We start from the raw sequence: 26,271 nt of genomic DNA, 5'->3' as shown, positions 1-26,271 counted from the left end.
TATGTAGTTCATTGTTAATATACTTAATGATATGTTTACTTATCATAATATCATGCTAACTATATATATATCCATATATATGTCATCATATAGTTTTTACAAGTTTTAACGTTCGTGAATCGCCGGTCAACTTGGGTGGTCAATTGTCTATATGAAACCTATTTCAATTAATCAAGTCTTAACAAGTTTGATTGCTTAACATGTTGGAAACATTTAATCATGTAAATATCAATTTCATTTAATATATAAAAACATGAAAAAGTTCGGGTCACTACAAGTGAGGCATCTTCGACGTACTAGTGAAAGTGGAAGGGATCGTGAGACAATGTACACTTGTGTCATATTATAATATAAATAACAGCCAAAGGGCCATTTGCCGTTTTGAGGTTTCAATTGTCATTTTACTCCTTCGGTCAAAAAATGACGGCTGCACCAAAACGTGTCAATTAAATTGGGCCTTGGCCCAATGACCTCAACACTAGTTACACAATAAATAGAAGAAGATAACAGTTTCGCAATTAATTCAATTGAGGATGATATGTTTGCTGATCTAACTAAACGAATTCGACGTATTAGTGACAGAGGAAAGGATGGTGAGACAATTATTAGAGAAATATGAGATGGAGGATGCACGATCAATTACGGGACGACCTTATCGAGCACATTTGACACATTCCACTGAACTTTCGTACTTCTAACTAAAAATTGTGTAACTTTACAATTTTTAGCACTTTAAAATTATGTCTTTTTTATTTTTAGGAATTTAATATTATTGTAGTTTTATTTCAACGAATTTATTAAATTATATCATTAATTTTATTTATTTTTATTTATCTATTAATTATAATTAATTATTACTTGTTATAAATAAAAAATAAATAAATATAAAAACATGTATGTCATAACAGAAAATAACCTTCCAAAATTACGTACACCATAACAATCCATCAAATAAACATGGCTTCGTCAAGACGCAGACATCCCACCCCAAACACTCTGAAAAAAAATATAAAAGTCTCCACGCCATAGTTTGATATTGCATGTGCTGTTTGGGTCTATGAAATTATCTCTCATAGCATATAGTAATTTTTTTTTGTATATTCGGAAATAAGATAAGATTTATTGAATTATATATAGTTTATATAATTAAATAAAATTCAATATATAGTTGTAATAAGTAATTGTAAATTGTAGTATTATATAGAAATGAAGTGATAATTTCAATGGGTGGTTGTTGATTTTAGAGAAAGTATTTGAGCATCAACAAATTTAGAAACTCAAATAAACAAAGTGTAAAAATTCATGAACAACAAAACTCTTAGGTGACCCCACACCATGTGCAAAAGGTTCGATCCGTCTTCTACATCCCCATTTTAAAACCTCCTACCTCTCCAACTTTTATTTTATACTCATCCTACAATTTTATTATTATCCTTTTTTTTTTATTGAGAAAAACAGGAATTTATATTAAAAAGTTTTCAAATATCAAGTTTTACTATAATCAACTCTTGCTATTGTCTAATTGAAGATCCAATCATTAATTTAAAATTACAATTGAACCAACGATATGTATAGACCAATGACAAGTAATAAATTGCTAATATTCATTGTAAATTACTCGTAAGTTGTAAATATTGACTAATTGAAAGATATGATGAAGGACCCATATTAGTGGATGACAACTTATTCTTATGATTATTACTTTTTTTCACTTCCCAACCAATAAATGGCGATTACGGGTTTCTTAAGGATCGGAGCGTATTCAAATACTTACTACGTAAAAGTTAAAACCCTTGTTAACAATTACCACCACTCAACATATGCAACATGTGTTGTTAAGACATAAAAAGTTTTAAGGTTTTTTCTGTTCGGGTTACCCAGAATGATGAGTATTCCAATCTCGTACTCTATTTTCATTAATATCAAGACAAAAACTTGTGTGATGGATGCTCTTGATGCAACTTGATTTGCTTATTCCTTCGTTAACATCAAAAGGGAGTGTATCAAAGAGAGTAAAATTGAAATAGCATGTCCAATTTCGCGATAAAACAGCTCTGTTTTTAAACAAATTTATCTATCAGTAATGGGGATCACATTGGTAGGAATATAGGTTGATACGTCTCCAACTTGTGTTTCAATAACGAGTAAAGCAGTCAAGCTACCTACGTCTTACTGATCCGATCGTTTAGCGGCTTTTCTAAGAGACGGGAATGCAAATGAAAACATCCCCTGAGAAAGCCTTACGACCTGGTGGTCGGCGTAACAATAATAACATTTGTCGATATGCCACTGCCTGGTTCAGAATAACAATCTCATGAGTTGTTAAGACGTACAGTTTTATATAAATAATTTCACTTTGGTCTTTAAAGCTTCTCATATTTATAATAGGCACTCGTCCATATAGGAAGTAACAACATATAGCCGTTAATACTATTGTAAGTACTGCAAAAGCAATCCTAAAATTTTCCTATTTTATTAGAATTGTACGTCAAGATGGGTTGGTGTGATTAAGAAAGGAGTGGGTGCATATCATGAGAAAACAAAGACAAATTAGATTATAGATATAAATATAACGGGCAAATTTATAAGTGTATATGAATATAGGAATGTGGCCCCTCGGTCCTTGTACATGCGGTGTCTTTTCATATTTTTTATGATGATTATAGGAAAAAATAACAGGTCATAAAAAGGACGCAGCATTTATCTGCATTTAACTGTATTTTCTTGATCAATTTTAGCAATCATATACTCCCTCCGTCCCATTACAAGTGTCCACTTACTTTTTGCACACAGTTTTAGGAAATCCCACTAACTTCATTCTCCACCAATCAGAAATATTCTCTCTCCAAAATAACTCATTCTCATTGGTTAAAACACAAAGTGGACACTTGAAATGGGACATCCCAAAATAGAAATGTGGACACTTATGGTGGGACGGAGGTAGTACATGTTTTTTTTCAACCATGATTCCGACTTTGGTCGACTAATCTACGAGAACTGAGTTCACCGTCACATAGACTCAAACCAAGTAACGCCCTTCATTTTCATGAGGTTGGCGTGACGACTTGAGAGTGTGTGCGTTGAACGGAATACAAATTTAAATCTCCTTGTAATTGTTGTACTGTTTATCTTTATATCGGTTTATCGGTACCATTCAATGGCGTTGGATGGTGACATGGGTAAATTAAAACCGCCGCCCCACATCTCAAGTATCAAGGCGTTGGTTGGCAAAATTTGGAGGCATTCGTTGAATGGCAACGGAGTAAGTTAGGGCTTGAGTTCAATTTTATTAATTTTATATTATTTTAAAAATATTATTTTTATCTCTTTTTACTACTTTATCAATTACGGAGTATATTTTAACATATTATCACCATACTCCTCACTCACACCACCACTACTTTACACAAAAAAAACTTACATGTATTAGTTATCAAAATAGTAAAAAAAAAAAACTGCACATTACCAATTCACGCCAAATATTATACTCCGTATTCAAGAAAACCGTGTAATTACCATATCCTTAATTTGGGACATAGCTGGGGGCATTTGGAGTTTGTGTTCCTTGATTTGTGGGAGACATATTCAACAGCTAGATATCTAGTGCTCACTTACTCTATATCCAGCTATAACCTACTGTCGTTCCCTTTAATCATATTCCACCTTTTTCCTATACCAATTATTATTCAATAATTTAGGAGTAATTAATACCAGTATATCATTTTAATCATCGTCATCTTCATTTTGCTTAACTTGAATGTTTAAAAAATCCACCCTTTACATACTCTTTTATAATCCACTTAATTAATTAATTAATAATTGACTACAGTCGATTGTATAATTTAGATATAAACCGAACACTCAAGTAAGTTATATTTAAGGTCGTCTGATTAATTTAGAAAGCCGGGTTTGAGATATAACATAGAACCTCATATACGTGTAATTTTTTTTAATACAAAGAAAAATTTAATATTACTTAAAGTAATCAACAAATAAAAAAATTCTTAAAGAAACCGCATCAAAATTTCTTATATTTAAATAGTTGTGATCTTATTATACTTAACTACTTCGTCTCATCTTAAGTGTCTATTGTTGACTTTTCAAAGTCTTTCTTTGTCAATTTTGACAGTAAATATTTTTATTTGTGTTATATAATATTTGATAAAATTATATAAATGAAAACACATTGAAAACTCAATTCATTCATATAATTTTCATAAAATATTATATAACACAAATAAAAAATATTTTGTCAAAGTTGATAAATAAAGACTTTGAAAAGTCAACAGTGGACACTTAAAATGGGACGGATGGAGCATTATTTAAATAAAATGACACTCTCGGTGTTTTTAAAAACAAAGTTGTTAAAATTCTTTCTAGTTAATACTCTTCAATATATCATTATCAATAGTTATCAACGTCAATTCATGACGACTCTTAATTAAATTATTAAATGATCATATAAGATGTGTACATGAGTAAAAACCTAATGCATCCTCAATTAACGAGATATGCACATATCCTTTTTTTCCTCATAATCTTTGAGTTGGTATCAAACTTATCTTTAATCGCGTAAAACTTAAAAATTGATGTATTTTTTTCGTTCGATCAATGAAAAAATAATATATGAATATTTTTAAATTTTTAACCCTGTGCGATTTAGTCACTGCACAGTGCACACCCTCTAAACGCCCCATGACTTAGAATACCATTGTATTAGTCATAATAATAATAATAATAATAATAATAATAATAATAATAATAATAATAATAATAATAATAATAATAATAACAATAATAATAATAATAATAATAATAATAATAATAATAATAATAATAATAATATAACAATAACAAAAACGATAATAATGATAATAATAATTAATAATTAATATCAAAATATAATAATAATAATAAATAAGTATAATCGAAATAATAATAATAATAATAATAATAATAATAATAATAATAATAATAATAATAATAATAATAATAATAATGTAGTGACCCGAACTTTTCCATGATTTTATATATTAAATGAAAACTCTATTATTGTAAATATTATTTTGATTAATATTAATATTATTTCTATTGTTATAATTATTAATAGTATTTATGTATTATTAATAAAATTATCCATATAATTATTATTAATATATTAATTAGTTAATAATATTACTTCATTGTACTACATCAATTATTCGATTAGCAGCCTTATAATACAGCTAGCCACATTTGAAATTGAAAAATCGAATCATCACTACTTTACAATCAGTTAAAAACAAATTTTGTTATGGGTCAATTTCCACTCTATTTATTTATTTTATTTTGTTCCTGCTCGTGATTTAATTGTCTCGACTGCATCGTAATATAAATATATCAATTCATGAAATATTGCTTTCCTTTAGGTTTATTATCGTTATCAATATCAATTACAACAACCAGTCCTTGTTAAGTCAATTTATCTTATTAATTTTTCTTCATAAACAAAGCACGTACCCTGTTCTTGTTTCGTATTTTCAAAACCACAAATCCGAGTCAAATTTGCAAAATGTATAAATGTAGCTTAGTTAGGAATGTTTTACTTGATCTTTCTGCAAAGATTTGGCTTTCAATTCCTAATAACGAATCCTAATTTTGAGAGTCAAAGTTTCGCTTCAAAAGTCAAACCGAGTGTTCTTGATGAAAATTAGAGATCATTTGTACGTTTTAAGTTAAATTGAAATTCCAGAAAGTTTCTAAAGGTGAAATGGAATCACTTTCATGTTATAATCGAGATCTTAAACGTCCTAAATTTTAAAAATCGAATTTGAGTTTGAATGTGTTCATAAAAGGGTCTGCTCAGTTTTATTTATTTATTTATTTTTTAATCTTTTAGTTTTCTGTTTAAATCAAACTAGTTATTTATAATTGATGATAATACTTCAATTAAAAGATACAAACGTTGTTAATTGTGTTATGGGATTGAGGTTTACCTCTGCACAAATTTAAATGGGTTAAGTGATGAAGAATATGAGTCACAGAAGTTCGGGTTATATTAATATCAATACGGATTAAATTAGAAAATAGGCGATAGCCTGAATGGTTAAGGAGATATTTGGTTATGCGAGAGGGCGGGGGTTCGAGCCTGGGGGACGGCCGTTTTTTTTTTTTATTTTAGGAAGCATACTTTTAAAGGTAGCCATTTTATGATTATTGCTTTTATTATTATTATTATTATTATTATTATTATTATTATTATTATTATTATTATTATTATTATTATTATTATTATTATTATTATTATTGTTGTTGTTATTATAAATTACTTTTGTTATGATATTATGCTAATTATGATTATTTCTAATACTAGAAATAGAATTACTACTATCGTTAATACAACTAGTAGTACTATCATTATTATTATTATTAGTAATATCACCATTATTATTATTATTGGTATCAGAATTAAAATTATCGTTATTGTTATTATTATTACTAATACAAGTAGTAACTATTATTTTTATTATCATTATGATTATAATTACAAAAATGAATATTATTATTATCATTGTCAAGTTAAGTAATATTATAACTATGGTACTACAATTTATTATTATCATCATTAAATATAAGTATTATAATTATTGTTAGTATTGTTATTAAGTATTATAGGATTATTATTATTATTATTATTATTATTATTATTATTATTATTATTATTATTATTATTATTATTATTATTATTATTATTATTATTATTATTATTATTATTATTATTATTATGAAAATAACACAAGTTATCATCATTTTCATTAATATTAGTATTAATATCACTTTTGTAACTATTAGTATCATTAATCTTATAATTAGATAAAAGTATCATTTTTAACAATATCATTATTATTATTATTATTATTATTATTATTATTATTATTATTATTATTATTATTATTATTATTATTATTATTATTATTATTATTATTATTATTAGTATTATCATTACTAATAAAGTTGTTATTATTATTATTATTAGTAACTTATTATTATCAAAACTACCATTTTTTAACAAATAAACATTAGTTTCTTAAAAGATACTTATTACATTTACTATAATTAAAATAATATCCCATATAATATATAAGTTAAGATATGATTTACATAAATAAAGTATATGTTTCTAATGAAGTTTAGAATAAATCCTAAATAACTACAAAGATATATAAAAAGGATATAACCAATAAATTTATATACATATATATATATATATATATATATATATATATATATATATATATATATATATATATATATATATATATATATATATATATATATATATATATATATATATATATATATATATATATATATATATATATATGTATATATATATATATATATATATATATATGTATATATATATTGTGTGTGTTCAATTACATTTATGTATATTAATAAATATACAAATGATATAGGTTCGTGAATCCGAGGCCAACCCTGCATTGTTCAATATAGTCATATGTATTTTTACTACAAAATACATTAGGTGAGTTTCATTTGCTCCCTTTTTAATTGCTTTTGCATTATATATTTTTGGGCTGAGAATACATGCGCTGTTTTATAAATGTTTGACGAAATAGACACAAAAACTAATCCCATTTTTAAAACTCTTTAAATGTTTTGGGATGAATAAATGAGCTTTTTGATTTACAAAATAGTTCCGTCAAAAACTAAATTCTATGTAGAGTTGTATCAATAAATATTTTTGGTTACACCTCAGGTTGTGGAATAGAACTATAGATTACTATATGCTGTTTAGCATGGATTATTATATGCTGTGTAGCATTGATTTTAAATTCTAAGTTGAATTGTATCATTAAATATTTTTGTTACACCTCAATGTAGAATAATTTTATAAAATATTTTATAAATCTATTGGGCCTAACAAACCCCATTCAAAGTACCGGATGCTTTAGTACTTCGATGTTGCTTTTATCATATCCGAAGGATTTCCCGGAATGATAGGGGATATTCTTATACGCATCTTGTTAATGTCGGTTACCAGGTGTTCAATCCATATGAATGATTTTTGTCTCTATGCATGGGACGTATGTTTATGAGAAATGGAAATATGAAATCTTGTGGTCTATTAAAAATTATGAAATGATTATTTATGATAAACTAATGAACTCACCAACCTTTTGTTTGACACTTAAAAGCATGTTTATTCTCAGGTACGAAAGAAATCTTCCGCTGTGCATTTGCTCATTTTAGAAATATTACTTGGAGTCATTCATGACATATTTCAAAAGACGTTGCATTCGAGTCGTTGAGTTCATCAAGATTATTATTAACTCAATTATAGTTGGATATATTATGAAATGGTATGCATGCCGTCAACTTTTGATGTAATGAAAGTTTGTCTTTTTTAAAAACGAATGCAATGTTTGTAAAATGTAACATATAGAGGTCAAGTACCTCGCGATGTAACCAAATGTAATGTATTTGTCCAGATGGATTAGGACAGGTCGTTAGAGTTGGTATCAGAGCGGTGGTCTTAGCGAACCAGGTCTTGCATTAGTGTGTCTAACTGATAGTTGTTTAGATGCATTAGTGGGTCTGGACTTCGACCGTGTCTGCATGTCAAAAGTTTTTGCTTATCATTTAGTGTCAAAAATTATTTGCTTATCATCCTTAAAGTCTAGACACATCTTACTGCCTCTATTGCCTATATAGTGTATAGACAAAACTCATATCTTAGCATATCTGCTAATTCAAATCTTAGCGTATCTGTTACTGTTACCTTTTCCTGACAGCTTCCGTAGATTCCTCCGTAACTTATGGGATTTTAGTATTATATATGTATATGTAAATTATATATTGCAGGGTACTAATCTACATCCTATAATCTATTTCTTATCGAAAATACTTCATCTGATCGTACGTGTCACGACCCGGAAAATTTCGACTAATTTTAAACCAAATTCTCGATACGATTTAATATTTTTGACACGATAAGCAAAGTCTGTAAGGTTGAGTCTCTAAAAGTTTGAACTGTTTCATGGATTCAATTGACCTTCGACCATTCCCGAGGATTCACAAACAATTAATTGTAAATAGATATGTGTATATATATATATATATATATATATATATATATATATATATATATATATATATGTATATATATATATATAATAATTGAAAATAATTCATGACTGTTAAATAAATTTACATCTTTTATTATTATATTATATTATAATTATATTCTTAAACGATTAAATGACTATCCGTAAATTAGAACACTTTCAGTTTCTAATCAATTTAATCACTAGTGTGTTTATCAACAAATACTATTAATGACTGCTTTTGATTGATTAATAGATTATCAATATCTATGTACTGTAACATATATGCATATAGAGTTACATATACACTGCAACATACATATAAATATCACTATCCTATATTACTTTATAATCTTTCCGTGATTTTATGTCAATAAACAATCGCATGAGCTGTAAAGTGAAGAAAGAAATAACGATTGCATTATAGATACTTCTTCAATTCAATTCAACAATGTTTTTCTGTTCCCAATCACAATCACTTTTCTCTATCTATATATATTATATATACACATACCACATGCATAAGAAATGCATAAAACTACCTACCTACCTATTTCTTTTTCGCATTATAATTATCTATCTAATTTTCTTTTTTCTTGTTTATTAACCTAAGTCATCTTCTTCAGCATCACAACCTCACCATAAACGAACCCTCCATTTAACCATCTCTCCAATCACCATAATTATCTTAATAATCATTTAATACTACTGCAGTTCATTCCCTCGTTCCTGTTCTCCTGTATGATTAAACACCACCATAAATCAACCTATGAACACCACTATCGAATCCTCACTAAACCGACATCCACCCCATGAATATTTATTATTGTTGTTCCTTCCTTTTATCAAACACCAACACAGCCTGCAACGTTAGACCTTTCATCACAATCATTTATAATTACGATTAATAAAACCACAATTACTTCTGCTTTTACTTATTGTCATGAAGAACCAAACTCAGATGCCATTTCCTTGTTCCTTTATCATACAAACCACTATAGTAAACTGCTACACTTGCTTCTTCTATTTTTTTTACACTAAACAACCTGAACAAGTCAAGAACCACCTCATCGAACTACAAAACTTCTGTTATTGCTGCTATACTTAGATTGTTACTACTATTCTCTAACTGCAGCTTCTGTTTCCTGTTTGCACTTGAACCACCCATCAACCACAAAACCCAAACCACCATCTTCTCCATGTTAAACCATCAACTAACCCTTTTGATTCTTTTTATTTCGCTTGAAGCATCATCAAATCACCACCATCATCTTACACCTCTTCTTATTACAATCACAAACCCACAACTTCGAAAACGGATACCATCATCAGAGACCGTTACCGGTTACTACTAATTTCGGTTCAATACAAGCACCACAAAAACTTGCTGCTAGTTTGCTACTTCTACTATTGCTCACCATCGTTTCTGTTTCACTCGTGAGTCACCCAAATACCACCACCTTTGTTTCTATTACTTTTCAAAACAAACCACCACGAACCCTTCCAAACCTTTGTTTTTACTTCTTGTTACCGTTGATTATCCTCCTCGAGAACCTGCAACTATTCCCATTTGATCGTGATGGCTGCCGTAATATTGATTATTCAAATAACTCCAAACAAACCGTCACTTTCTCTTATTTTTTTAATACTGCGTCCCTATCTAATTTACAACATAGAAAAGTGATTGAGTAATTTTAGGAGTCCAAAACAAGAGTGGAGACGTGGGGTACCGGATAGGGACATATATTGGATTCCAAATCCAAAATTTAAAAAAAAAAAGAAAACGATTCCTTGTTCTACTTAATTAGAATCGAATCACAAATGTGATTCTTGTTGGGCCGATACTTATTAGATGGGTCAAGATTTGGATTGTTTTTTTTTCTTTTGGGCCGTAAGTTAGCTGGACTCCAGAGAAACACTTGGGCCTATTTAAAAGATACATGATACTAGGGAAGTTCGAAAATGATAATGATGATGAATGGGTTAGGTTTTGGTGAGCATAATAATGTTGTAGTGATGTTACACATGATGATATAGACCGTGAATAATGGTTATGATAATATTGATGATGATAAACAATTAATAAGTATGGTAACGATGTTGATCATAATGATTATTAGGGTTAGTTTATGATGATGAGGTTGTTAACGATAAAAGATGATAAATCAATGATGAAGATGATATGACATAATGATGATAATTTGATTGAAATTAGAGAACGAAGAAGATAATAGGATTTAATACTATGATTATGAAGATCCTGATAAAGATTAAGAAAAATGAAACAAATAAAATGGGATTGTGTAGTAAAATAGATTTACAGCAGCCATATCAATGGTTAATGAGTGTTTTGGGTTAGTGGGACGTCGCAGGTTCAAATCCCGGACTTGGGCATTTTTAAGGGCTAATTGTTTGAGGTAGTTTTCTATTTATTATTATTATTATTATTATTATTATTATTATTATTATTATTATTATTATTATTATTATTATTATTATTATTATTATTATTATTATTATTATTATTATTATTATTATTATTATGATTATTATTACAATATTGTTATAATAAATAAATATTTTCTATATAAGAGTATATATATTACAACTACCACAATATTACATATAATTATATATATTAAGATTATTTATATAAATATTTACATATAAAATTATTGATTTTAAATATAATATTAAACTATATAAATATTAACTATTTTAAATATATACACATTAAAATACATAAGATATATAATATGAATTTATTTGATTACAAATATGTGTGTTAATATACATATAAATGATATAGGTTCGTGAATCCAAGATCAACCCTACACTTGATAAATGTCGTCATATGTATTTTTACTACAAAATACAGTATGGTGAGTTTCATTTGCTCCCTTTTTAATTGCTTTTGCAATATATATTTTTGGGCTGAGAATACATGCACTGCTTTTATAAATGTTTACGAAATAGACACAAGTACTTAAAATATATTCTACGTTGAGTTGTACCACCCTGCATATCATCCCTAATAGCTTGGTAACTACTATTTACATGTGGTATTGTAAACGCGAATCCTGTTGATAGATCTATCGGGCCTGACAACCCCAACCGGACTGGACGACCAGTATTCAACGGTTGCACAGTACTTCGTTTCGGTGACTACACTTGGTACGGTGTAGTGAGATTTCATAATAAAGGGAATATGCGACGTGATTAAATGTTAAGTATGGTTACCAATTGCTCAACCACTTAGAATGCTTTACATACACTTGCGAGTGTATTATGTTTATAAATAATGAAATCTTGTGGTCTATTAATACATTGAAAAGATTGTTATGATAAACCTATGAACTCACCAACCTTTTGGTTGACATTTTTAAGCATGTTTGTTCTCAGGTATGAATTAAGTCTTCCGCTGTGCATTTGCTCATTTTAAGGACATTACTTGGAGTCGATCATCGCAATGGGACCAAATGTTGATGACTTCGTCCAGGTGGATAAGGACGGGTCGTCACAGGTGGTATCAGAGCGGTGGTCTTAGCGAACCAGGTCTTGCATTAATGTGTCTAACTGATAGTTGTTTAGATGCATTAGTGGGTTTGAACTTCGACCGTGTCTGCATGTCAAAGGTTTTGCTTATCATTTTGTGTCGAAAATTATTTGCTTATCATCCTTAAAGTCTAGACACGTCCTACTGCCTCTATTGCATAGACAATGTAGAGATAAATTCATATCTTAGCATATCTGTTATTGTTACCTTTGTCTGACAGCTTCCGTAGATTCCTCCGTAACTTATGGGATTTTAATATTATATATGCATATGTACATTATGTATTGCAGGATACTAATCTACATCCTATAATCTATTTCTTATCGAAAAATCCTTTATTCAATCGTACGAAATGGAACTCACCACTAGTTCAAGTCCCTCGGATTCCGATATGAAATTCCACCTAAGCTCCGAAAGCAGTGTCACCAGAATGAGTCAAACAATCAGCCATCCCCAATTCATCTAATGGGTTTGTAGTCGACTTAACCAATGGAGTCAAGAAGAAGGCGATCCTTTTCACCCACCAACCTGCATCCTCGGCGAAGCACCTGAATTACTTACCGTTGAACCTATCTGAAACACCCTTTTTTAGCCTCACCTCCAGGGTAACTCGTCACGATTATCTTCTATCTTTAATTCTAAACCTTGTTCATTCGCTCGTTCCTATCGACAATCATCCCGGAGTAATAAGTCAACAAGCTTTGCGCTCGAGTAGTGGCTTTGGAGAATATGGTGCAAAACTTACCAGCTTCAGCAGCATCACCGGCACCAACAGTACCACCAACAACCCAAATTTCAACATCACATGCCTCAATATTTCATTCTGTACCTCGAGTATAATCATCGTTCTACATGACATTCTACATCATTTATCTTAGTTCGACATAGTGATTATATAACCTCTAATGTATTAGAGATTATATATTCTTGTTCTAACGGTAAATCAGATGAGTTAATATCATATTAACTCATTAAATCCATGATTGCATCTGAAGAAAATATATATGTATATATGTTTTCATAAAGATTGTAATTAAAAATTCTTTAGTACAAAGTGTTAATTGTGAAAATATTTTAACGGGTAGATAATACCCGAGGAATATTCAGATTTCACATTAATAAGTTACAATGTACATTCTTCGAAGCTGATTCAACAGTCGTTTACTATCCTACTTACATCCACCGATATACATATCCGTTCACCACAGAATAACCATTTTCATTCAATTTCATATTTGGATTTTGATCTATCAGAATCCAACAAGTGGCATAATGAAGAAAACATCGGACAAAGTAAAATTTATTAGAAACAAACGAACTAACTAATTGAAATATTGTTAAGAATCCACGCTAACTGTTCCTAGCTAACTGTTCCTAGCTAACTGGTTACATTTTATTTATCGCAATTTACATTCTCGCAATTTTACTTATCGTCATTTAATTTCTGTTATTTACTTTACGCACTTTATTTATCGTCATTTAATTTCTGTTATTTATTTTTACGCATTTTTAATATCGGGACACGTATACAAGGTTTTGACATATCATATCGACGCATCTATATATATTATTTGGAATAACCATAGACACTCTATATGCAGTAATGCGGGAGTTAGCTATACAGGGTTGAGGTTGATTCTACAATAATATATATAGTTTGAGTTGTGATCGAGTCTGAGACGTATACGGGTCACGAAACGTATTAATTAATTCGAATATTATATATTAAACTATATATGAATTATTGGATTGTTAACTGTGGACTATCGACTGTGGACTAATAATATTGGACAATTAAAATGAATTAATAAATTGATTGTAACATATGAAACTAAACATTTCTTCAAGTTTGCCACTTGATCTCATTTTAAACCTCATTTGTATCTTGACGATTACAATCTGCGTTCAAATCTTTCATGATTCTTGAAAACACCTCGATCGAGAGGATGAACCAGCCGCATTTCATCTACGGAAGAAAAGGTTGATGCATATAGTTATACACCTGAAAAACCCTCGGAAACTGAATAAACGTTTAACACATAGCTGTGTTAATTCCTTTAGTGTTATTATTACCCAAAATAACTTTGCAATATTAGCCAATTTTGTCACAGCTCCAGCAAGTCAATTCCGACTTTTCATCCGAAACAACCTTATTATAACCTTGATATATATGCGTACTCTTTATTGATACTGGGGAACCTTTTATATTTCACCATATTACCATCAGCGTTTAATCATCTAAAAACACAATTCTCTTAAAACCACCTCGGATTTGATAATCAACGATTCAGATATGGCTGCATTAAATGCAGAGGAAACAGTAAAATTGTAGATGGTCTAAACGGCCAAAAGTTTGATGATAAAGAAAGGAGTGTTGGAAACGCTCAATAGAAAATTTAGTACCGAAAAGTGAATTATGCGAAACTATGAAGGAAACCGTGGACAAATCACAAAGAATAAGATGACTTCAAAGAATCCAAATGATTCAATGCCTGCTGAAGTTTTTAGCGAATATCTTGCTCCTTACTCTAAACCCTTGCGAACAATAGTCTTCATCATCCTCTGATCTTAGATATTCAAAGATATTATCGTATCTTTTATTATAAATATCCTCGAATATTTCTGAATATATATTTTCATAGCTAATCTTATCTGAAATCATTTATCTCTTGAGCTATCAGTGTTACATCATATGAGAAACTACTATTTTCTATATTCTGCGAACCTTCAAATTTAAAATATGAATGATTTTGAAGTGGTGTTGGAAACTGATGCATGGGTTAGTATAATATAATGACACTTGGCCAACGTAATTATATTACAGTAAATCATGCTGAGTTTCTAATGGAACGTGATGATTCACAGATCATACCATCATCATGTGCCATGTTACATAACTCCTTCATTCTGCTTAACTTCTGAACATATCAAGAAAGTATATTCTTGATAGTTCCATCCTCAGGAATTCTGGTAATTTGACAAATCAAATCGTGCTAATACATTCCTTCCTGCTTAGAACATTATAATCATTCGAAATTCTATATCTACGAATTCTGGACCATTATTCGCTTGACTTGAAGTCGGGAAGAGAAAACAAAAGCATAGAGCTTCGAAATATAAGGGAGAATATAAAGCTCGATAACAACGCATAAATTACAAACCGTGTATGTCAATGTTTATCGCAACATAAAGACACGGGAGAATTAAAAACACTATAACCCCAAAGATGAAGTAGAAGAAAGTAGATTCCTCTGGTGGAAGTTGGAAAAGGAGAATGAATGTTGCGATAGTTAGGATGAGGACAAGAATCAGAACTGGATTAAGCATTTTCACAATCGTTTGAAAGTATGGATCGAGAAAGAAAGAATTGGAGTGGTGAAAATAATGGAACGAATGAAGTTCATTTATAGAGAAGATACCAGACAAAGTAATCGGGACAGATCATCGCATTTAATTAAAGAGATCCTAATTTCCGTAAATCTCGAAGAATCAGATCTTATAGATTACAAAGATTTCCTCTAAATCCCTTGAAATCCGGAATCCAATCAAGGCAACGTCAAAAATTAAGACGCACCCTATTTTCTAAATTCAACCCTGAATAAGTCAAAAGCTAAGGCAAATCTTTATCCTTTCATTTCACTATTTTGTAATAGCTTCACTCGTACGCTTCACATGATCGAATCGTTTTATCTATAATAATCAATAATGATAAAACTCTATTTATCAACACCTTTTCGTCATGAAAACATTTTTAGTGTTAGCCATGAATACCTCGATCAAATTTCGGGACGAAATTTTTTTAACGGGTAGGTACTGTCACGACCCGAAAAATTTCGACTAATTTTAAACCAAATTCTCGATACGATTTAATATTTTTGACACGATAAGCAAAGTCTGTAAGGTTGAGTCTCTAAAAGTTTGAACTGTTTCATGGATTCAATTGACCTTCGACCATTCCCGAGGATTCACAAACAATTAATTGTAAATAGATATGTGTATATATATATATATATATATATATATATATATATATATATATATATATATATATATATGTATGTATATATATATATATATAATAATTGAAAATAATTCATGACTGTTAAATAAATTTACATCTTTTATTATTATATTATATTATAATTATATTCTTAAACGATTAAATGACTATCCGTAAATTAGAACACTTTCAGTTTCTAATCAATTTAATCACTAGTGTGTTTATCAACAAATACTATTAATGACTGCTTTTGATTGATTTATAGATTATCAATATCTATGTACTGTAACATATATGCATATAGAGTTACATATACACTGCAACATACATATAAATATCACTATCCTATATTACTTTATAATCTTTCCGTGATTTTATGTCAATAAACAATCGCATGAGCTGTAAAGTGAAGAAAGAAATAACGATTGCATTATAGATACTTCTTCAATTCAATTCAACAATGTTTTTCTGTTCCCAATCACAATCACTTTTCTCTATCTATATATATTATATATACACATACCACATGCATAAGAAATGCATAAAACTACCTACCTACCTATTTCTTTTTCGCATTATAATTATCTATCTAATTTTCTTTTTTCTTGTTTATTAACCTAAGTCATCTTCTTCAGCATCACAACCTCACCATAAACGAACCCTCCATTTAACCATCTCTCCAATCACCATAATTATCTTAATAATCATTTAATACTACTGCAGTTCATTCCCTCGTTCCTGTTCTCCTGTATGATTAAACACCACCACAAATCAACCTATGAACACCACTATCGAATCCTCACTAAACCGACATCCACCCCATGAATATTTATTATTGTTGTTCCTTCCTTTTATCAAACACCAACACAGCCTGCAACGTTAGACCTTTCATCACAATCATTTATAATTACGATTAAGAAAACCACAATTACTTCTGCTTTTACTTATTGTCATGAAGAACCAAACTCAGATGCCATTTCCTTGTTCCTTTATCATACAAACCACTATAGTAAACTGCTACACTTGCTTCTTCTATTTTTTTTACACTAAACAACCTGAACAAGTTAAGAACCACCTCATCGAACTACAAAACTTCTGTTATTGCTGCTATACTTAGATTGTTACTACTATTCGCTAACTGCAGCTTCTGTTTCCTGTTTGCACTTGAACCACCCATCAACCACAAAACCCAAACCACCATCTTCTCCATGTTAAACCATCAACGAACCCTTTTGATTCTTTTTATTTCGCTTGAAGCATCATCAAATCACAACCATCATCTTACACCTCTTCTTATTACAATCACAAACCCACAACTTCGAAAACGGATACCATCATCAGAGACCGTTACCGGTTACTACTAATTTCGGTTCAATACAAGCACCACAAAAACTTGCTGCTAGTTTGCTACTTCTACTATTGCTCACCATCGTTTCTGTTTCACTCGTGAGTCACCCAAATACCACCACCTTTGTTTCTATTACTTTTCAAAACAAACCACCACGAACCCTTCCAAACCTTTGTTTTTACTTCTTGTTACCGTTGATTATCCTCCTCGAGAACCTGCAACTATTCCCATTTGATCGTGATGGCTGCCGTAATATTGATTATTCAAATAACTCCAAACAAACCGTCACTTTCTCTTATTTTTTTAATACTGCGTCCCTATCTAATTTACAACATAGAAAAGTGATTGAGTAATTTTAGGAGTCCAAAACAAGAGTGGAGACGTGGGGTACCGGATAGGGACATATATTGGATTCCAAATCCAAAATTTAAAAAAAAAAGAAAACGATTCCTTGTTCTACTTAATTAGAATCGAATCACAAATGTGATTCTTGTTGGGCCGATACTTATTAGATGGGTCAAGATTTGGATTGTTTTTTTTTCTTTTGGGCCGTAAGTTAGCTGGACTCCAGAGAAACACTTGGGCCTATTTAAAAGATACATGATACTAGGGAAGTTCGAAAATGATAATGATGATGAATGGGTTAGGTTTTGGTGAGCATAATAATGTTGTAGTGATGTTACACATGATGATATAGACCGTGAATAATGGTTATGATAATATTGATGATGATAAACAATTAATAAGTATGGTAACGATGTTGATCATAATGATTATTAGGGTTAGTTTATGATGATGAGGTTGTTAACGATAAAAGATGATAAATCAATGATGAAGATGATATGACATAATGATGATAATTTGATTAAAATTAGAGAACGAAGAAGATAATAGGATTTAATACTATGATTATGAAGATCCTGATAAAGATTAAGAAAAATGAAACAAATAAAATGGGATTGTGTAGTAAAATAGATTTACAGCAGCCATATCAATGGTTAATGAGTGTTTTGGGTTAGTGGGACGTCGCAGGTTCAAATCCCGGACTTGGGCATTTTTAAGGGCTAATTGTTTGAGGTAGTTTTCTATTTATTATTATTATTATTATTATTATTATTATTATTATTATTATTATTATTATTATTATTATTATTATTATTATTATTATTATTATTATGATTATTATTACAATATTGTTATAATAAATAAATATTTTCTATATAAGAGTATATATATTACAACTACCACAATATTACATATAATTATATATATTAAGATTATTTATATAAATATTTACATATAAAATTATTGATTTTAAATATAATATTAAACTATATAAATATTAACTATTTTAAATATATACACATTAAAATACATAAGATATATAATATGAATTTATTTGATTACAAATATGTGTGTTAATATACATATAAATGATATAGGTTCGTGAATCCAAGATCAACCCTACACTTGATAAATGTCGTCATATGTATTTTTACTACAAAATACAGTATGGTGAGTTTCATTTGCTCCCTTTTTAATTGCTTTTGCAATATATATTTTTGGGCTGAGAATACATGCACTGCTTTTATAAATGTTTACGAAATAGACACAAGTACTTAAAATATATTCTATGTTGAGTTGTACCACCCTGCATATCATCCCTAATAGCTTGGTAACTACTATTTACATGTGGTATTGTAAACGCGAATCCTGTTGATAGATCTATCGGGCCTGACAACCCCAACCGGACTGGACGACCAGTATTCAACGGTTGCACAGTACTTCGTTTCGGTGACTACACTTGGTACGGTGTAGTGAGATTTCATAATAAAGGGAATATGCGACGTGATTAAATGTTAAGTATGGTTACCAAGTGCTCAACCACTTAGAATGCTTTACATACACTTGCGAGTGTATTATGTTTATAAATAATGAAATCTTGTGGTCTATTAATACATTGAAAAGATTGTTATGATAAACCTATGAACTCACCAACCTTTTGGTTGACATTTTTAAGCATGTTTGTTCTTAGGTATGAATTAAGTCTTCCGCTGTGCATTTGCTCATTTTAAGGACATTACTTGGAGTCGATCATCGCAATGGGACCAAATGTTGATGACTTCGTCCAGGTGGATAAGGACGGGTCGTCACAGTACGAGAATGAATCCCTCAACCAGTTCGAGTCCCTCAGATTCCGATAGCTATTCCGACAGCTATTCCGGCATGAATGTTCACCTAAGCTCCGAAAGCAGCGTCACCAGAATGAATCAACCAATCGGCCATCCCCAATTCATCTGATGGGTTCGTAGTCGACTTAACCGATGGAGACGAGAAGAAGGCAATCCTTTCCACCCACCAACCTGCACCCTTGACGAAGAACCTGAAATAATTACCGGCGAACTAGTCCGAAACACCATTTTCACTCTCATTTCCAGAGTATCTCGTCATGATTATATACTATCTCAAATTCTGGGTCTTATTCATTCGCTCGTTCTTACCGACAATCATCCCGGAGTAATCGAAGAAGTCAACGAAATTCGCGCTCGAGTAATCAATTTGGAAAACGTGGTGCAAAATCTACCAGCTTCAACAACAGCACCGGCAACATCAGTACCACCAACAACCCAAGTTTCAACATCACATGCCTCAACATCTCATTCTGTACCTTGAGTATAATCATCGTTCTACATGACGTTCTACGTCTTCGTTCTTCATGATGATTATGTAATCTCTAATGTTTTAGAGATTATATATTCATGTTCTAACGGTAAATCGAATGAGTTTAATATTATATTAACTCATTAAATCCATGATTACATCTGAAGAAAATATATATGTATATATATTTTCATAAAGATTGTAATTAAAAATTCTTTCGTACAAACTGTTAATGGTGAAAATATTTTAACGGGTAGGTAATACCCGAGGAATATTTAGATTTCACATTAATAAGTACACTGTACATTCTTTCAAATCTAATTCAACAGTCATTTACTATCCTATTTACAACCACCGATATACGTATCCGTTCACCATAGAATAACCCTTTTCATTCAATTTTATATTTGGATTTTGATCTATCAGAATCTAACAAGTGGCATAATAAGAAAACATTGGACAAAAATAAAATTTGTTAGAAACAAACAAATTAATTATGAGAAATTTTGTTAAGAATCCACGCTAACTATTCCTAACTAACTGTTCCTAGCTAACTGTTAATTCCGTATTACATTTTAATTATCGAAATTTATTTATCGCAATTTAATTATCGCAATTTATTTATCGCAATTTAAATTCTCGCAATTTTATTTATTGTCATTTAATTTCTGTTATTTATTTTACGCACTTTAAATATCGGGACACGTATACAAGGTTTTGACATATCATATCGACGCATCTATATATATTATTTGGAATAACCATAGACACTCTATATGTAGTAATGCTGGAGTTAGCTATACAGGGTTGAGGTTGATTCTACAATAATATATATAATTTGAGTTGTGATCGAGTCTGAGACATGTACACGGGTCACGATACGTATTAACTAATTCAAATATTATATATTAAACTATATATGAATTATTGGATTGCCAACTGTGGATTATCGACTGTGGACTAATGACATTGGACAATTAAAATGAATTAAAATATTGATTATAATATATGAAACTAAATAATTCTTCAAGTTTGCCACTTAATTTCATCTTAAACCTCATTTGTATCTTGACGATTACAATCTGCGTTCAAACCTTTCACGATTCTTGAAAACACATCAATCGAGAGGATGAACCAAACGCACTTTATCTACAGAAGAAAAGATTAATGCATATAGTTATGCACCTGAAAACACTCGAAACCTGAGTAAATGTTTAACACGTATCTGTGCTAATTCCTTTAAGTGTTATTATTATCCAAAATAACTTGGTAATTCCTTTCAAAGTAGCAAATTTTGTCACAGCTCCAGCAAGTCAACTTCGACTTTTCGTTCTAAACAACCTTATTATAACCTTGATATATATGCGTGCTCTTTTATTGTTACTGAGGAACCTTTTATATTCCATCATATTACCAGCAGACGTACCAGCAACCTCATTGCTCCCTGGCTTTAATCTCTCAGAAAAATCACTATATTTATCTATTGAAGTCTCATCATGTACTCATCCGCATCTTGTAACAAGAATTGCCATACTAATTATCGGGAATCAGCAAATCTGTATTGTGAGTTTCGCAATGTTTCCACATCAACAGTTATATGTATCCATATAACATTTATCCCTTAGAACTATGATCTTCCATTCTGAAATTCTGAAAAGCACCCAGTCTGTGAATTAATACTCTGAATTTTGAAAAGTTGAATGAAGCAACAAAAACTGTAAACGACCTCAACAGCCAAAAGTTAATGATAAAGCATTGTATGTTGGCAAAGCTCAGAAAAAGTTGAAACTGAAAAACTGATTGAGCAAACTACGAAAGTGTCTCTGAACAAATCACAAGGACTAAACTTGTACATTAAGAATCCTGATGATTCTGTTTCTGATGAAATTTTTAGCGAATACCTTGCTTCTGACTCCAAACTCTTGCGGACAAACTTTCTTCACCATCCTTTGATATTAGAAATTCAAGATATCATTGTATCTTTCATTATAAATATCCTCCATATTTGTGAAGATATTTTCATAACTATTCTTATCTGAAATCATTAATCTCTTCGTGCTATCAGTGTTGGAAAGGTGGACGGTTTTGGGAGTCCCAAAACTCCACCCATGCTTGCTTTAACTAGTGTCTTACTCTACCTACATGCATTAATTTTTTGCTTCTACCAAAACACACACTTCATCTTGCATTTTTGAATTAGCAAAAAGGCTCCTCCCTTCCCCCCATTTTTGGCCGAATTTTAGGAGCAAGAACAAGGGTTCATCTTTTGATTTTTGCTAGTTAATAAGTGTACAAAATCCTAACCAAGAAGAAGGGTGTTGATTCAAGGTTTGTGGGTATCAAAGTCTTGAGGTTTCAAGTTAGAAACTTGCTATTCTTCATCTTCATCTTCATCTTGCTTCAACCTCCATTTTAGGAGAAGGTATAAACCCTAACTAGCTCTATTTACATTTTAGTATATTTTCAAGACTAGATCTATAAATGGAATTCATATTTAAAAGGTTTAAATACACATGCAACTTAAAAATGCTTCCGCTTGATATATACATATTCACACGAATTTATATACATACAAAATGGGTTTTGTGACTTTGTTTATGTGATGAATTCCATCAATGGTATCTAGAGCCAAAGTCTTGTTAATATGCTTCTTGTTTTTGGCTAGTAAACTCATTTATTTTACAATCTACCAACATGCATGAAAGTAGAATGTAAAAATCTTGAGTTTTGGTGGGTTTGATGGTTTGGCCGAATTTTGGGCTTCCAAAATGGGTTTGGAGCTTCAAGTTTGGCCAAGATTTGTTGTTGTTTTGGTTCACAATCATGCCTTGACCTTGTGGTTGGATTTGTGTGTGTTTTGGTTAATTATTCATTCTTATGGTTTGTAATAATTATTCATTCATTTTGGTTTGTAATAAGTTGTAATTAATCTTGTAATTTCTTGATGTAATTTATTCTATTTGGTTTGTAAAATAGAATAGGTTGTTATTTCATTTTCTAGAAAAGAATTGTATTAGGATATAATTTTGTAAAGAGAAAATGAAGATTCATGAAGAAGATTACAAGATGGAACTTTGAAGATTACAAGATTAAGTGGGAGATTTTGTTTAAAATCTCTTACTTGTTTAACCCTTTAGGTAACACTTGTTTTGGCTAAACAAGTGCTTACCACTTTGGCATGATTGTGGACTTTTATTTTGCATGCTTGAATGGTTTTGTGTATGTGTTTGGTTGCTGCAACAATTTCACATGTTTACAACTTGCAAAATACATTATAAATGGTTATAATAAAACATAACAAATGACACTAATAATTGGTTATTAGACATAAATAAAATGGTTTATTTAAAAGGTAATGAAATGGTTTATAACTAGTAATTGGTTTACTAAAAGGACATGAAAATAGGTTTTTCATAAAACACTACACACCAAATGCATGTTGGTGTATAGCATTTTGTTTTCTAAAACTAGAATGTAGAAAACATAAAATCCCTTTAACTAAAACAAGGTAAACAAGTTAAACGCCATCATTTTGTATGAACACTTAGACATATTAGGAAACTCTTGATAGGATAAAGGTCACCTAACCGTCATGAGTGAACTAATATGAATAAGGTACACTTTGCATACATGTGGGATAAAGGTCACCTAACCACTTGTATGTTAAGTCTACATGTTCACGCAAGTAGGACGACTTGATTTGGGAATCATGAACTTAGGGTCACCGAAGCATGAGGAACAAATAGGCGTTGATGGGATTAATATGCCATGCAAAAGGATTGCATGATCCCATAACTTAGAAGTTGCAAAAGGATTGCAATTGTCATTATGACTACCTAGCTAAATCAAATGACGGGATAAAGGTCACCTAACCGAAATTTGATTTACCGTTGGATTCTAATATTTAATAAAACAAATTAAAAGGGTATTGTTTATTAAATTTAAAATCGATACTTAAAAGGACTTTGTTGAATTTTGTAGATGGCCGCTAATAACAACAACAACATGCAAAACGCACCACTTAACATGAACAACCTATCGTTACGGTCTCTCCTCGAGAAAGACAAACTCAATCATACCAACTTTATGGATTGGTTCCGCAATCTTCGGATTGTCCTCAAAGAAGAGGATAAAGCGTATGTACTTGAGGACCCCATTCCCGATCAACCGGATGAGAATGATGTGGAGGCAATGGCCTCTTACGATAAGTATTGCCACGACTCCCTTCAAGTCTCATGCCTAATGCTTGGGACTATGATTCCCGAACTCCAAAAGGATTTCGAGCATCATAGTGCATACGACATGATAACGCAATTGAAGGAGATGTTCCTTCAACAAGCGCGTGTCGAGCGCTTCGAGACCGTTCGGGCGCTACATGCTTGTCGTATGGACGATACCCAATCGGTTTCATCTTATGTACTTAAGATGAAAAGCCTTATTGATCGTGCTAACCGTCTTAACCTAAACATATCAAATGAGTTAGCCACCGATCTTATCCTTAACTCCCTATCAAAAAGGTTTGATCAATTTGTAATTAATTACAATATGAATGGGATGGATAAGAGCATAGGTGAACTTCACGGTATGCTTAGAACGGCGGAAACTAGCATGGGTAAAAGGGCTTTACCCGTGTTAGCAATCGATCAAGGTGGATCCAAAGGTAACACCTCTAAGCCTAAGGTGGCTAAGAGAAAAGGACCCGCCCATCAAGGCAAAGGGAAGGGGAAGATGGTTACCCCAACCATCAACAAGGCTAAGAAGCAAAAGGTAGCCGAGAAGGCAAACCCCAAGGAAGACCCATGTTTCGGTTGCGGTGAGATGGGTCATTGGAAACGAAACTGTCCGGTCTACCTTAAGGAGTTGAAGGACAAGAGGGATGCAGGGCAAACCTCAGGTAATATATATATGGTATATATAGAGCTTAGTATTACTTCTTCTAATACATGGGTATTAGACACTGGATGTGGAACTCATATTTGCAATTCTTTGCAGGGGTTCAAAAGAAGTGATCATAAGGCGGGAACATCAAGTCTCTATATGGGCAATGGTGCAAAGGTGCATGTTAAAGCTCAAGGAGATTTTATTTTGAAGCTTCCAAGCGGATTGGAACTTATTTTAGAAAATGTTTTGTATGCTCCGGATTTGTGTAGAAACATTATTTCTATTTCTCGCTTAAAACAATGTGGTTACGTTGTTAATTTTATTGATGATGATATTCATGTTTCTAAAGATAATGTATTCTATTTCAAGGCTTCGCCTTCAAATGGAATTTATGAATTGGTTCATGATGACGCATCATCGAGCTCTATATACCATACTAGCACCAAGAAACTCAAAAGGGATTTGAGTGATTCCTATTTATGGCATTGTCGCCTTGGTCACATAAACAAGAACCGAATGCATACACTTCAAAAGAATGGACTTTTGAAATCAAATGAAATGGATTCGTTTGATGTATGTGAATCTTGTTTACAAGGCAAGATGACTAAAGCACCTTTCAAAGGGACTTATGAAAGGGCTAAAGATTTATTGGGATTAATACATTCGGATGTATGTGGACCCTTTAAACCCATGACTAGGAATGGTGAAAGATACT

This window comes from Rutidosis leptorrhynchoides, chromosome 1, assembly GCF_046630445.1.
Source record: "Rutidosis leptorrhynchoides isolate AG116_Rl617_1_P2 chromosome 1, CSIRO_AGI_Rlap_v1, whole genome shotgun sequence".
Classification (NCBI taxonomy): domain Eukaryota; kingdom Viridiplantae; phylum Streptophyta; class Magnoliopsida; order Asterales; family Asteraceae; genus Rutidosis; species Rutidosis leptorrhynchoides.
This window is presented reverse-complemented; position numbering follows the sequence as displayed.